This window comes from Bison bison, unplaced genomic scaffold (assembly GCF_000754665.1).
Source record: "Bison bison bison isolate TAMUID 2011002044 unplaced genomic scaffold, Bison_UMD1.0 scf7180017864115, whole genome shotgun sequence".
NCBI lineage: Eukaryota > Metazoa > Chordata > Mammalia > Artiodactyla > Bovidae > Bison > Bison bison.
Genome location: NW_011494687.1, coordinates 186,107 through 199,463, shown reverse-complemented (window position 1 = coordinate 199,463; position 13,357 = coordinate 186,107). Strand labels below are relative to the sequence as shown.

The 13,357-nt window shown below is 37.0% G+C and overlaps 2 pseudogenes; both read right to left on the bottom strand.

Annotated features, from left to right (window-relative positions):
• Window positions 1-2,222: 2,222 nt before the first annotated feature.
• On the bottom strand, window positions 2,223-4,827 carry LOC104988143 (annotated as a pseudogene).
• Window positions 4,828-12,027: 7,200 nt separating this feature from the next.
• LOC104988142 lies at window positions 12,028-12,972 on the bottom strand (annotated as a pseudogene).
• Window positions 12,973-13,357: the final 385 nt, after the last annotated feature.

The following is a 13,357-nucleotide window of genomic DNA, read 5'->3' as shown; positions in this document are numbered from 1 at the left end:
CTCCAATACTTTGGCCACCTCATGCGAAGAGTTGACTCTTCACCATTTGAAAAAGACTCTGATGATGGGAAAGATTGGGGGCAGGAGGAGAAGGGGAAGACAAGAGGATGAGATGGCTGGATGGCATCACTGACTCGATGGACCTGAGTCTGGGCGAACTCCGGGAGTTGGTGATGGACAGGGAGGCCTGGCCTGCTGGGATTCATGGGGTCGCAAAGAGTCGGACATGACTGAGTGACTGATCTGATCTGATTTGATTTGAGACAATTAAAAAAGCTGTTCAAGAAAATGATGTAATTGTATGGTATCACTTGTATTTATTGAAGAAGGAAATGGCAACCCACTCCATTATTCTTGCCTGGAAAATTCCATAGACAGAGGAGCCTGGCCGGCTACAGTCCATGAGGTTGCAAAAGAATTGGACATGACTGAGTGATGAAGCTAATTTCTTTAAAATGTTCACAGTCTCCCACCTGTGCCTTTAAAATACAATTGATGTATAACATAGGGATCTGTATCCAGTGCTAGGTGACAACCTAGAAGGGTGGGATGGGGGTGGAGGGGAGGAAGATTCAAGAGGCAGGGGACATATGTACAGTTATGGCTGGTTAATGTTGTTGTATGGCAGAAATCAACTATCCTCCAATTAGAAATAAATTTAAAAAACACAACTGAGGAAGCATTTCAGAAGAAATCATAAGACACTAATTCTAAGGAAAATATCAAACAGCACAGATGGTGGATTATTATTATGAAAAGAGGCACAGTGGAATGCTTCCACTTGCCAGGCAAGTAGATTCAAGATTTTTATTGTTCTCATTATTTCCTTCAGCGTCTACCTTGCATGTCTAAAACTTTAATTTCTTTTTAAATTAGGTATGACAAGTCTTTTCCTTCTCTACATGACCTCTAGTTGACTGGCATTACTAGACTGAAATAATTTTGAACTTCACTTATAAAACTTTGAAGGTATAGTGAACCTTTTTAACACTGCCAATTCAACTGTTTTGCTTCCACTTCTGACAATTTTTAAGCCTATAATTTCTGACTTCCAGGGGGACGTTTTACTTCCTTTTCTATAATATCTCTTTATTTCCTTTCTCCCTTTTTTCCTTTCTCCTTCCCTTCTTTCCTTTCCACTGTCTCCTTCCTCTTCCTCCTCTTTCATCTCTCTGATGGCTACTATTGGCAGACTTTATTTCATAATATCCTTGATTAGAAACTATTTTTCAGACTGTTTCCTAAGTCTGTGCTCTTCAATCACTCTGAGATAAAAGCCAGACATTTATGTCCAAACCTCACTTGTTCCTTGGATAGCTTGCTCAAATTTACCTTTAAATTAATCTTATATTTCACATGTCCTAAAGCTGAGTCCATTGGCACACTGATAAACAAATACTTCTCATACATTTATTTTTTCATCTGTGTTTCAAAACAAACTTGATTAAATATAACTTGTGAGTATTAAGCTGACAAATGTTTTTCTCTTGAATCCTCCATTTGATTTATGGCTTTATCAACCATGCAGTCTTCCATGCTGGAAAACTTTCTCATCTCTGTCCACTACATTGCTTGGATTGAGATTGTAATTGTGTCCGTTCTCTCTATCTTATGGACCATAATGAAACCTTTACTATTGTTTGCTTGAATGCTATTCTTGAGTAATTGCTTGTCACTCATCTTGTATGTAAAAGTTAATTTATTCACTGCTTTATTATATTCCTCATAAAGCAAAATTGATATATTACTTTCTTATAATTTCTCTTGGCTCAGTAACACTTAGTTAACTCTTAAATGTGCAATAAATATCTTCACTACTGGGCTCCTACCATTCACTCTAAATTAATATCCTCCTTCTGTTCCCATTATACACCATTTTTGCCTCTCAAATGTCTCAAAAGTGAGAAATCAAATGTCTCACAAGTGAGAAATCATGATATCAAGAGCAAAGTTGTTTCAAATCATTTTTTATGGCATCTCATTTATTTCTTTGTAATAGCATTTATTAAGTTTCATTATAATTTATATGTTTTTATATCTCTCTATGATACTGGCCTGGAGGTTCTTAGAAATTTGGGAGCTATGTTTCTTGTATTTCTATTCTCAATGCCCAGAATATCCCTTGAAACATAGTCAACACTTATTAGATATGTATTAACTCAATTATTTGTTAATTTTACTAATTAAAATAATAAATTCTGATTATTAAAATTTTGTAATTTTTTAATGGTGTTCTTAAAAGCTTGATTCACCTGCTGATTCTTTAGGGTATAAATAAAGGGGTTCAACAAAGGGCTAACTGAAGTCATGAGCAGAGATATTTCCTTGTCGAAATTCCCTCCTTTTTTGGTGATGGGTTCATGTATAAAAAGATGCAGCTGCCATAAGAGAGTGAGGTGACAATCATGTGGGAGGAACAAGTGGCAGAAGCCTTTGTCCTTTGCTGGGCAGAAGTAATCCTCAGAATGGTCCTGATAATATATGTATAAGAAAGTGTCACCAGCAAAAGAGTAACCACCAGAGTCAAAACAGCTAAGAAGATGACTATTAATTCTAAAAGGCTTGTGTCTGAGCAGGCAACCTCTAGGAGGGGTCTATAGTCACAATAATATTGATTCAGAACATTGGAGGCACAGAAACCCATCTGGCTTTTCAGGATAATTGGTGGCAAGATAGCCAGGGCTCCCAGGGCTAGCCAGGAGCAGAACACCAGTTGTATGCAGACTCTGCTGCTCATGATGGTCAGGTAATGCAGGGGTTTGCAGATGGCCACATAGTGGTCATAGGACATAGAAGTCAGGAGGTAAAACTCTGTTGCCCCAAGGAGTATAGCAAAAAAATACTGAGTCAGGCAGCCAGCAAAGCTGATGACTTTATTTCCTGTTGTCAAGCTGGTCAGAAGCCTGGAAATAAAAATGGATGTGAAAGAAACTTCTAAGAAGGAGAAATTCCGGAGGAAGAAACACATGGGAGTCTTGAGGTGAGGGACTACCAGAGTGAGCATGATGATAGTCAGATTTCCTAAGATGCTTAGCAAGTAGGCGAGGAACAGAAAGATGAATATCACCACCTGGGTTCATGTTGATTTGTGAGGCCCAACAGAATAAACTCAGTAAATGTGGTTTGGTTTTCATTGTTGACCTTCAGTAGATCTAAAGGGAAAAGGGAAGGTCAGTGATGAAAACTGGAGTTTCTCAGGCTAGGACAAATGAAGTTAATTGGAACCAACAGAATCAGGTCATATGATCAACTCTTCATCCAAATTGGCCTGAAGTGGCATCCCACTGGACTAGGGATGGATCATTGGAAGACCCAGGGTTCCTATGTAAGTGGCTTCATTCATAAAGCTCTTTTTTGGCAAGTGAATATTTTAATGGATCAATATTTTCACATTAAAACATGAATAAAATTGATTAAACACAAAGAATGATCTAAAATACACACAGGAATGATTTGCATAGAGAATTCATATAATGGAGTAAAAACACCAAAACATAAAATATTGGTTCAATTAATAAAGCTTTTGTCATTTCTCCTATTCCTGGGTTCTTAACACAGACATGTCACACAAGAATGACTCTGTCTATACCTGTCTTTATTTATAAAATATTCATAAGTTTCCTACATTTAAATAATTTTATCTGATTTGAGTTCTCTATGTCTTTTTTACTTCTATGTTCTTGGTATAAATTTTTCTCTTTGTTCTTCTTTTCTCTTCTTTTTGTGTTCCCCTTCATACACTACCTGATACTTCATCATATATGTAGCTGACCCTCATCTCCTTCACAGTCTAGTTGCCTGGTTTCCTCTTTAAAGTAACCTGTGGAAATTCTCTCAGTACAGGCAATGCTATAAACCCCAAATCCAAAGCTGTTTGTTTTTGCTATATTCCTGAGTTTTTTTTTGGATAAATGTCTATTTGGCTTTTAAGATTATGAGACTGTTTCAGGATGCTATCATTTTATACCATAAGTTTTTTCCTATGTCCAGGCTTGGGCCATCACTAAATTGTATTGATATGCATTAAGCCTTATGCTTTATGGGCTTCCCTGGTGGCTCAGATGGCAAAGAATTTGCCTGTAATACAAGGGACCTGGGTTTGATCCCTGGGTCAGAAAGATCCCCTGGAGAAGGGAATGGCAACCCACTCTAATATTCTTGCCTGGAGAATTCCATGGATAGAGGAAACTGGCAGGCTACAGTCCATGGCGTTTGCAAAGATTTGGACATGATTGAGTGACTAACACTTTCACTTTTCACTTACACTTCATTGCCAGAGTCTTCTGGGCATTAATTCGGCATACAACTGGGGAGAGAGATATTGTGGCAGTCATAGGACATAGCTCCCAGAATGGATTTTGTTCAAAGTTTTGAAGACTGCTGAATGGTATCTAGGAATAGAGGCTGGTTATAAATCTCAAAAATACATGTTTCCACTGTTCACAGAGCACAGAAATGAGGAAATTGATGCCAGTATTATTGGTTATAGTTGTTCTTTGTAGATACACTGGTAGTCACTAAGGAAGGCAAACTTGATAGTTACAGATTTTTGCACCTGTAGCCTTATCTGGTTAAAAATATTCTTGTGGCAAAGGACATTTTAAAGGATCCTTTAATCAACCTGTATGGTTAGTTAGAAAAGTCATATACTTTCAGACATCACTGATATCCCATTACGGCCATACATGAATATTGAGAGACCAGGTAAGGTGAAACCTGAATCTGGTTTTCTCAGATCTGGATCTTATTTCCTTGGTTGTACTCACCTGAAATTTTTAACAGTGGCTTTACATTTTCTTTCCGAATTTCACAATGGTAAAATTTCATGGTCTATGTCCACTAATGATTCCATCAGTGATTTTGGAAACTAGAAACATAAAGGGCTTATACTGGGGAGGAGGGAGGAGGGTTCAGGATGGGGAACACATGTATACCTGTGGTGGATTCATTTTGATATATGGCAAAACCAATACAATATTATAAAGTTAAAAAAAAAACTTAAAAAAAATCAACCAACAACAACAAAAATAAATAAAATAAAGCTTGGTGATGCAACCATGAAAAAAAAAAAAAGGGCTTATACTGTTCACAGTTTGAATGACTGTGGTGGTCTGTTTACCTGGTTGATACTAAAAGATGAATCAAAGGTGAGATTCACATATGAGTCCACAAAGAGCAAAAAATTAGCATAATTTATTTGTATTGTCTTGCCTTATCCTGCCATGCTCTTTCATGGAAGTACTCAAACTTATAAGGCTTAACTACATAGTAAGAGAATTATTTTCTCTATTACTTCAAATAATTCAAATTAGATTAAACTTCAGTTCTTGAGAGACAAGGTTCTACTTAACAGGGGCAAAATAGCATACTAAAAAACTGTAAAAAGTAGCAGTGATATGATTAAAAAGGGGGACTGATCATACTGAAAATACCCTAAATTTTCTGATCTGTGATAAATTATGTTGCTCTCCTTAGAAGCCAAGATATGGACTTCTTTGCGGATCCTGTGTTATCAACAGTGACCCAGGTTTTATCTGTTCCTTTTAGAGAATGCACATGGGGATCAATTTCCCTAAGAAGCTCAAGGTGCCCTGTGGACTCAAGTTCAGAGGTGTTAATGAGCATCAATTGTTGACAACTTTGTGAGCAAGTTGTGGACACATATTTGAGAGAAGAAGGGCCAAAGAGACTATGTTAAAAGTACAATGAGAGTATCAAATTATCACACTGTACATCTTAAAGTTACTCAATATTACATGTCAATTATATTTCAATATATTTGGGAAAAAAGACCAAAAAAAAAAAAAAAAAAGGTACAGTGAGAGAGTCAGCTACAGCCTAAGAATCTGAGAGAGAAGATGAGAGTAACGAGATGAGACGTTTGAAGATGGTTAGAAAAATTACCACTTGGTTATCACTGAAACATGCTACCACATTGGTGACACAATTTGAGGGTCATTGAAGAGCCCTACATTCTGAAAATACTTTGTGAGTCATTTTTCTAAAATCAGCACAATTAGGGGCTCTTTCATTTGTAGGAGTGTGAGTGGCCCTGTACAGTACTTCTAAATTCATTAGAAATTAAGCCATCTCTCAAATTATGATTGTCATTCATCCACCACCTACCCCCAAATATAATCAAATATTATCTTATTTTCGGTCCATTTTTTTCTTCTTGTTCATCTTTTTGATATTGTAAGATATTATAAGAATGAAGTACAAAGATTATACTCAAAAAGGAAAAAAACATATGCTGTGAGAAACTTCATTTTGGATAAATGTTTGTGTTCTCAGAGATTTCAAAAGATAAAAAATCAATGGCAATACTAACACCACGAACATTAATAGCAAGGCCAAGGAGAAAATTATGAATAACTATTAAGTGATCTCTACTTCTTTTTAAGCAGGGGGTGAGTCTGTTACATGGATTAACTTCTTCAATTATTTCAGAAATCTTTTGAATCTGGATTTATTTGTATCTCCATTTATATATGAGAAAATTTCAACAAATTAAATTTCTTACATTTACAATTTTATTACTTTATGGATCCTTAAACAATATAGTTTTGTGTTGCCTGTTTCAACCTTTATAAAAATGGAATTACATTGTATGTATTCCTTCGTGTCTCACTTTTGTTCAGTTTTATGCATACAGTTCATTTGTGTTGCTGCTGATAGCTGTGACTCATTCATTTGCATTATAATATTCCATTGTATCGGAGAAGGCAATGGCACCCCACTCCAGTACTCTTGCCTGGAAAATCCCATGGATGGGGGAGCCTGGTGGGCTACAGTGCATGGGGTTGCAAAGAGTTGGACACAACTGAGTGACTTCACTTTCACTTTTCACTTTCCTGCATTGGAGAAGGAAATGGCAACCCACTCCAGTGTTCTTGCCTGGAGAATCCCAGGGACGGGGGAGCCTGGTGGGCTGCCATCTATGGGGTCACACAGAGTCGGACACGACTGAAGTGACTTAGCAGCAGCAGCATTCCATTGTATGAATCTGCCACCATTCATTCATTTAGTTAGCAGGGATTTATTTTTCATTTTGGAAACACTATGAAATGCACAGTTCTACTGACACATGTATTCCACAAGTGGAATTGCTTGGTTATTGGGTATGTATTATTTCAACTGTAATAGTAATGCTGAATTGATTTCAAAGTGGTTGAATTGTTTGCAATATCCAATTGCTCTCTGCTCCATAGCTTCCTTACTTGGACTTCAGATTGTCCACGTTTACCTATCTGATTATGTGATGTTGAACTCATGTGATCTTAATTTGCTTTTTCCATGATTATTAGTGTAGGTGAAGAATTTTCTATAGCAATATTAGCCATTTATATTTCTCTTTTTTGAAGTCCTTTTTCCAGTCTCTTGCTCACTTTTTTCCCATTGGGCTATCTGTCTTTTCTCTATTGATATGTTGGAATTCTTTATATATTCTGAAGATAAATACTTTTTGGTATTGAGTTGCAGATATCTTACTATTTTTTGCTCTGTTAATGATTTTCGTTTGTGAACAGATTCTTAATTTTAATGCAGTCAAATTTATCAATTTAAAAATTTATCAATTTTTTTGTTGTACCTAAGTTAAGAAAATTTTTCCCTAACCCACTTCCATGAAAATATTCTTCTATATAATCTTCTTTAATTTTTTGACTTTCAGGTTTATGTCTATAATTCATTTGGAATTGATTTCTTCTGTAATTGATATCCAATTTCACTTTTTCCCATATAGACATAAAATATTCCCAGAGTTGTTTGCTGTTAAGACTGTCCTTTTCCATTTTAGTGATAACTTTATTATAAATTAAGGGTTCACATACATATGAGTCAGTTTCTAAGTTCAATTATCTTCCATTGTCTTCCATTGTAGAAATATTTGTCTATTTCTACAAAAATAATATGCTGTCTTAATTAACTAGGGCTTCCCTCATAGCTCAGCTGGTAAGGAATCTGCCCAAAATGCCGGAGACCTGGGTTCAATCCTTGGGTTGGGAAGATCCCCTGGAGAAGGGAAAGGCTACCCACTCCAGTATTCTGGCTTAGAGAGTTCCATGGACTGGATTGCAAAGAGTTGGACATGACTGAGCAACTTTCACTTTTTCACTTTAGAATAATTAGTGATCTCTGATAATTTCATTTTGTTACCCTTCTTTTAGAGTGTGTCATTATTTTTTATCCTTTGTAACTCAGCAGAAATTTTGCCTATCAAGTATTACACAAAAAATCTATGAAATCCTTACTGAGGTTGCATTATATCTATAGTAAACTTGTGAAAATTGGTATCTTTAAGATGTTTTGTTTTCTAGCCCATAAGTATGGTACAGCCATTTATTTGAATCTTTAAAATATCTGCAAATAGAATGTTATCTTTTTCTCTGATAAATCTTGCATATATTCATTCACCACTATTTGATTTGTAAATGAAGTCTTATTTTAGTTTCATCTTCTACTGGTTTGTTTTTGACATATAGACAATACAACTGATTTTTGTATGTTGATGTTATACACAGTAACTTTAAATTGAAACTAAAGTATGGAATATAATACTATTTTATTGTTGATTTTTAAATATTTATTTCTATTAATTTTATTCTTAAATGTACACCGAGGTATTCAAGATCAGAGGCAGATTTCTTATTATTTACCTCTCAGGTCAGGTCAGTTCAGTTCAGTCACTCATTTGTATCCTACTCTTTGTGACCCCATGAACCACAGCATGCCAGGCCTCGCTGTTCATCACCAACTCCCAGAGTTTACTCAAACTCACGCCCATTGAGTCGATGATGCCATCCAACCATCTCATCCTCTGTCGTCCCCTTCTCCTCCTGCCTTCAATCTTTCCTAGCATCAAGGTCTTCTCAAATGAGTCAGCTCTTCGCATTAGGTGGCCAAAGTATTGGAGTTTCAGCTTCAACATCAGTCCTTCCAATGAATATTCAGGACTGATTTCCTTTAGGATGGACTGGTTGGATCTCCTTGCAGTCCAAGAGACTCTCAAGAGTCATCTCCAGCACCACAGTTCAAAAGCATCAATTTTTTGGCACTCAGCTTTCTTTATAGTCCAACTCTCACATCCATACATGACTATTGGAAAAATCATAGCCTTGACGAGACAGATCTTTGTTGGCAAAGTAGTCTCTACTTTTGAATATACTGTCTAGGTTGGTCATAACTTTCCTTCCAAGGAGTAAGCGTCTTTTAATTTCATGGCTGCAATCACCATCTGCAAGTGATTTTGGAGCCCAGAAAAATAAAGTCTGACACTGTTTCCACTGTTTCTCCATCTATTTGCCATGAAGTGATAGGACCAGATGCCATGATCTTCGTTTTCTGAATGTTGGGCTTTAAGCCAACTTTTTCACTCTTCTCTTTCACTTATATCAAGAGGCTCTTTAGTTCTTCTTCACTTTCTTCCATAAGGGTGGTGTCATCTGTATATCTGAGGTTATTGATACTTCTCCCAGGAATCTTGATTCCAGCTTGTGCTTCATCCAGCCCAGCATTTCTTATGATGTATTGCGCATATAAGTTAAATAAGCAGGGTGACATCATACAGCCTTGATGTACTCCTTTTTCTATTTGGAACCAGTCTGTTGTTCCATGTCCAGTTCTAACTGTTGCTTCCTGACCTGCTTATTTACCTCTCAGTAAATAAATATGGGGCTTTCCTCGTGTTTCAGACAGTAAAGAATCCCCCTGCAATGCAGAAGACTCCAGTTTGATCCCTGGGTTGGGTTGGGGTGATCTCCTGGAGAAGGTAATGGCAACCCACTCCAGTATTCTTGCCTGGGAAATCTCATGGACAGAGGAGACTGGCAGGCTACAGTCCCTGGGGTCGCAAAGAGTTGGGACATGCCTGAATGACTAACATTTTCAACATTTGGTGAGTAGCTATGTAATCCTCTGATCTTAAGAAAGTGCATCTGATTCAACCTTTATTAGTAAACCTTTATTAGCCCACAGGACAGAGGAACCTGGTGGGCTACAGTCCTTGGGGTCTCAAAGAGTTAGACGTGACTGAGTGACTAACACAAATAAATAATAAGCATATTAGATCTCCTCACCCTAAGTCTAATCACTGCGGTGACATGATGACAGCCAAGTCAGATATCCTGTGTGAGCAATTCTAAACCCACAGGCAATGCATGCATGCTAAGTCGCTTCAGTCGTGTCTGACTCTGTGCGACCCCATGGACTGTAGCCTGCCAGGCTCCTCTGTCCATGGGATTTTCCAGGCAAGAATACTGGAGTGGGTTGCCATGCCCTCCTGCTGGGGAATCTTCCCAACCCAGGGATCAAACTTGCTTCTCCTATATCTCTGGCATTGGCAGATGGGTTCTTTACCACTAGCGCCACCTGGGAAACCCATAGGCAATAGATGAGGAGAAATAATTGTCTGCTTACAAAGGAAAAGGAGGCAGTTGTCCGCTCCCTTCCAGAAAGGGTCTTCTCTTTAGCCATTTGATAGGTAAATAAAATGTCTCCAGGAGTCAGATAGATCCATGCAGGTCTTAGCTTTTACAATTTAGAGATGGCAGCCAAGTTCCTGAGTTTCCTTCTTCCTTGATGTGTAAAATAATTAGGGAAACGATTCTAGTCTTCCTGGAACCTTGGTGTTTAACCTAAAGACAGTCTTTGGCTGTAACCATTTGACTTGCTAGGGGAGATAGAAATTTATTATTATCTTTTTGGATCAGAGCAATTAACTAGTCAAATGGCTGTAGACCTAATTCTTAAGGCAGGATAAGAGTTGGGAATTGGCATTCCCAACTGCCAATTAGCATTCCCAAATGCCAACCAAAAGAATTAACATTTTACAGGAACCATAAGAAATCCAGGGAAAATTCATATTCCCACATTTATCTGAATACTCTTCTAGACTCATATATCTGCCTTTCATTCTCTAATGTTTCTTGATGAATGGAATCTTCCTAACTGTAAAATATTTCAGTTTACCATACTTTAAAAAAAGTTATTTTTTAGGCTTTTAAAAAAATGATTAATGTTTTCTGTTTTTAGTTTAAAAAATATTCTTTAGCCACTTGGAAATCTGCTCCATATTCTGTAATAACCTAAATGGGAAAATAATTAGAAAAGATTAGAAAAAAATAGATACATGTATATGTATAACTGGTGGTGAAGGAAATGGCAACCCGCTGCACTAGACTCGGACATGACTAAGCAGCTAAAACAACAACCACAGCATATGTATAACTGAATCACTTTGCTGTACACCTGAAACTAACACAACATTGTTAATCAACTATATTCCAATAAAAAAAATTCTTTGCCCCTAGATCATGGGAATATTCTTCTAGTTTTCATCTAGAAGATTTATTATTTTTTTTCACATTTTTAAGATTAGAGTCTGATCATCTATTAAGAAAAAAGCCTTAAGGTGTTGTAGTTAATTACGATAATATGTTGTCTTAGAGATATAGTCATCAATATCAAAGTGGCAAACAAGCACATACTTGACAGAAAGTATATCCTAGAAGGAAATAAACCTGTGCATATGACTTCACAAATAATTTTCCCTTTTGAAGACAGCTTTATTGAGGTATAATTGATATTCACATATTTAACATATGTGCAAAGTACATATTTTCACAGAAATTCACATTATTTAATGTATACAGTGAGGTCAGACATATTCATACACCAGTGAAACCACTGTCACTGCTGCTCCTGGGAGATCTGGGACTCAGCTTAGGACATATCAGTCAGTAAAAGAGGAGTAGCTGAGCACCAATATAATAGTACATTGATATTGCCTACATTTCTTGGTTCTGTAAGTAACAGACATATGGTTATAAATATTTACAGAGAATTTCCCCCATGTATTCCTGGAGATAGGTTGAGCTAAAAGGATTATCAATACATATATTAATGGTAGGTAGTACGTGTAACAGAATGAGGTTGTGATGTATAAAACCACGGCTAATATACCATTAGAGAAAAATGAACGAATCCCAAGGACTACTTTTACATTTTTTTTTTTTTTGTACTCAGTAATCATTTTAGTCCTTTGAAATATGATGCAACTCTTTTGATCATGTCTTTGAAAGCTTGTACCACTTGTTTGTTCCTCAGAGTATAAATGAAAGGATTCATTACTGGTGCAACAGAGGTGGTAAGAACTGACACCACTTTATTAATAGCTACCCCTTCTTTTGCATGTGGATTAATATAGATGAAGATGCAGGTTCCATAAGTAACGGAAACCACAATTAAATGGGAAGAACATGTAGAAAAAGCCCTTTTCCTTTGCTGCGCAGAAGGGAATCTGAGAATGGTCCTGATGATCTATGTATAGGACATGATTACACACACCAAGGTGAACAGGAGCATCAGTGCAGCCAGGACCAAGACGAATCGCTCTAGGAACTCTGTGTCTGAGCAAGTAATCTTCAGGATGGGAGCAGCATCACAGCCAAAGTGATCTATGACATTAGAGTCACAAAACTCAAGCTCAAAGCCCATGCCAAATGGTGGCAGGACGATGATTAGAGCAATCATGTAACAGCCAATGAGGAACTTAATGCAGACCATGTTGTTCATGATGGTCGTGTAATGCAGGGGTTTGCAGATGGCCACGTAGCGGTCATAGGACATGGCCGTCAGAATAAAAAACTCAGTCACAGCCAGGATAACAACAAAAGATAATTGAGTGGCACATGCATTGTAGGTAACAGTGTTGTCCCCAGATGCCATTGTGTAGAGGAATCTGGGAATGCAGACGGTTGTGAATGACACTTCCAAGATGGAGAAATTCCGGAGGAAAAAATACATGGGTGTTTTGAGGTGAGGATCTACCAGAGTGAGAGTGATGATGATCAGGTTCCCAGCAACACTCAAAAGGTAGGTTAGAAGCAAAAAGATGAACAGCAGAATCTTTAGATTCGGGTAATTGGTTAGTCCCACAAGGATGAATGTTGTTATTGCTGTGTAATTTTTCATCCCTGATTCCTGACAGTGGTTGTGTCTGTGTGTTAAAAAAAAAAAGAGAGAAATTAGATCAGAGAACTAGACTGTTACATGAGTTAGCAGAGGGGTGACATGAAATTCCTTGCTAATGTTAACTTAGCTACATAAGCCAAGGTTTTATTTTATTTACCTGTGAATCAAGAATGCTATTTTATTTACGTGTTAATAAAGAATACTAATGGAGCAGCGGTTAATTAGTCATTATTGCTACTGCAGTCTCACTGCTGAGCATTGTACTGGGTACTAGTCAGAAGGCTCTACTTAAAGATTCTTATTACTATATCAGTGTAGTATTAATTCAATAGTAAAGGAATTATTTGGTTAACAACCTAATGGAAAGGAAGCTAGGCTTTATTAT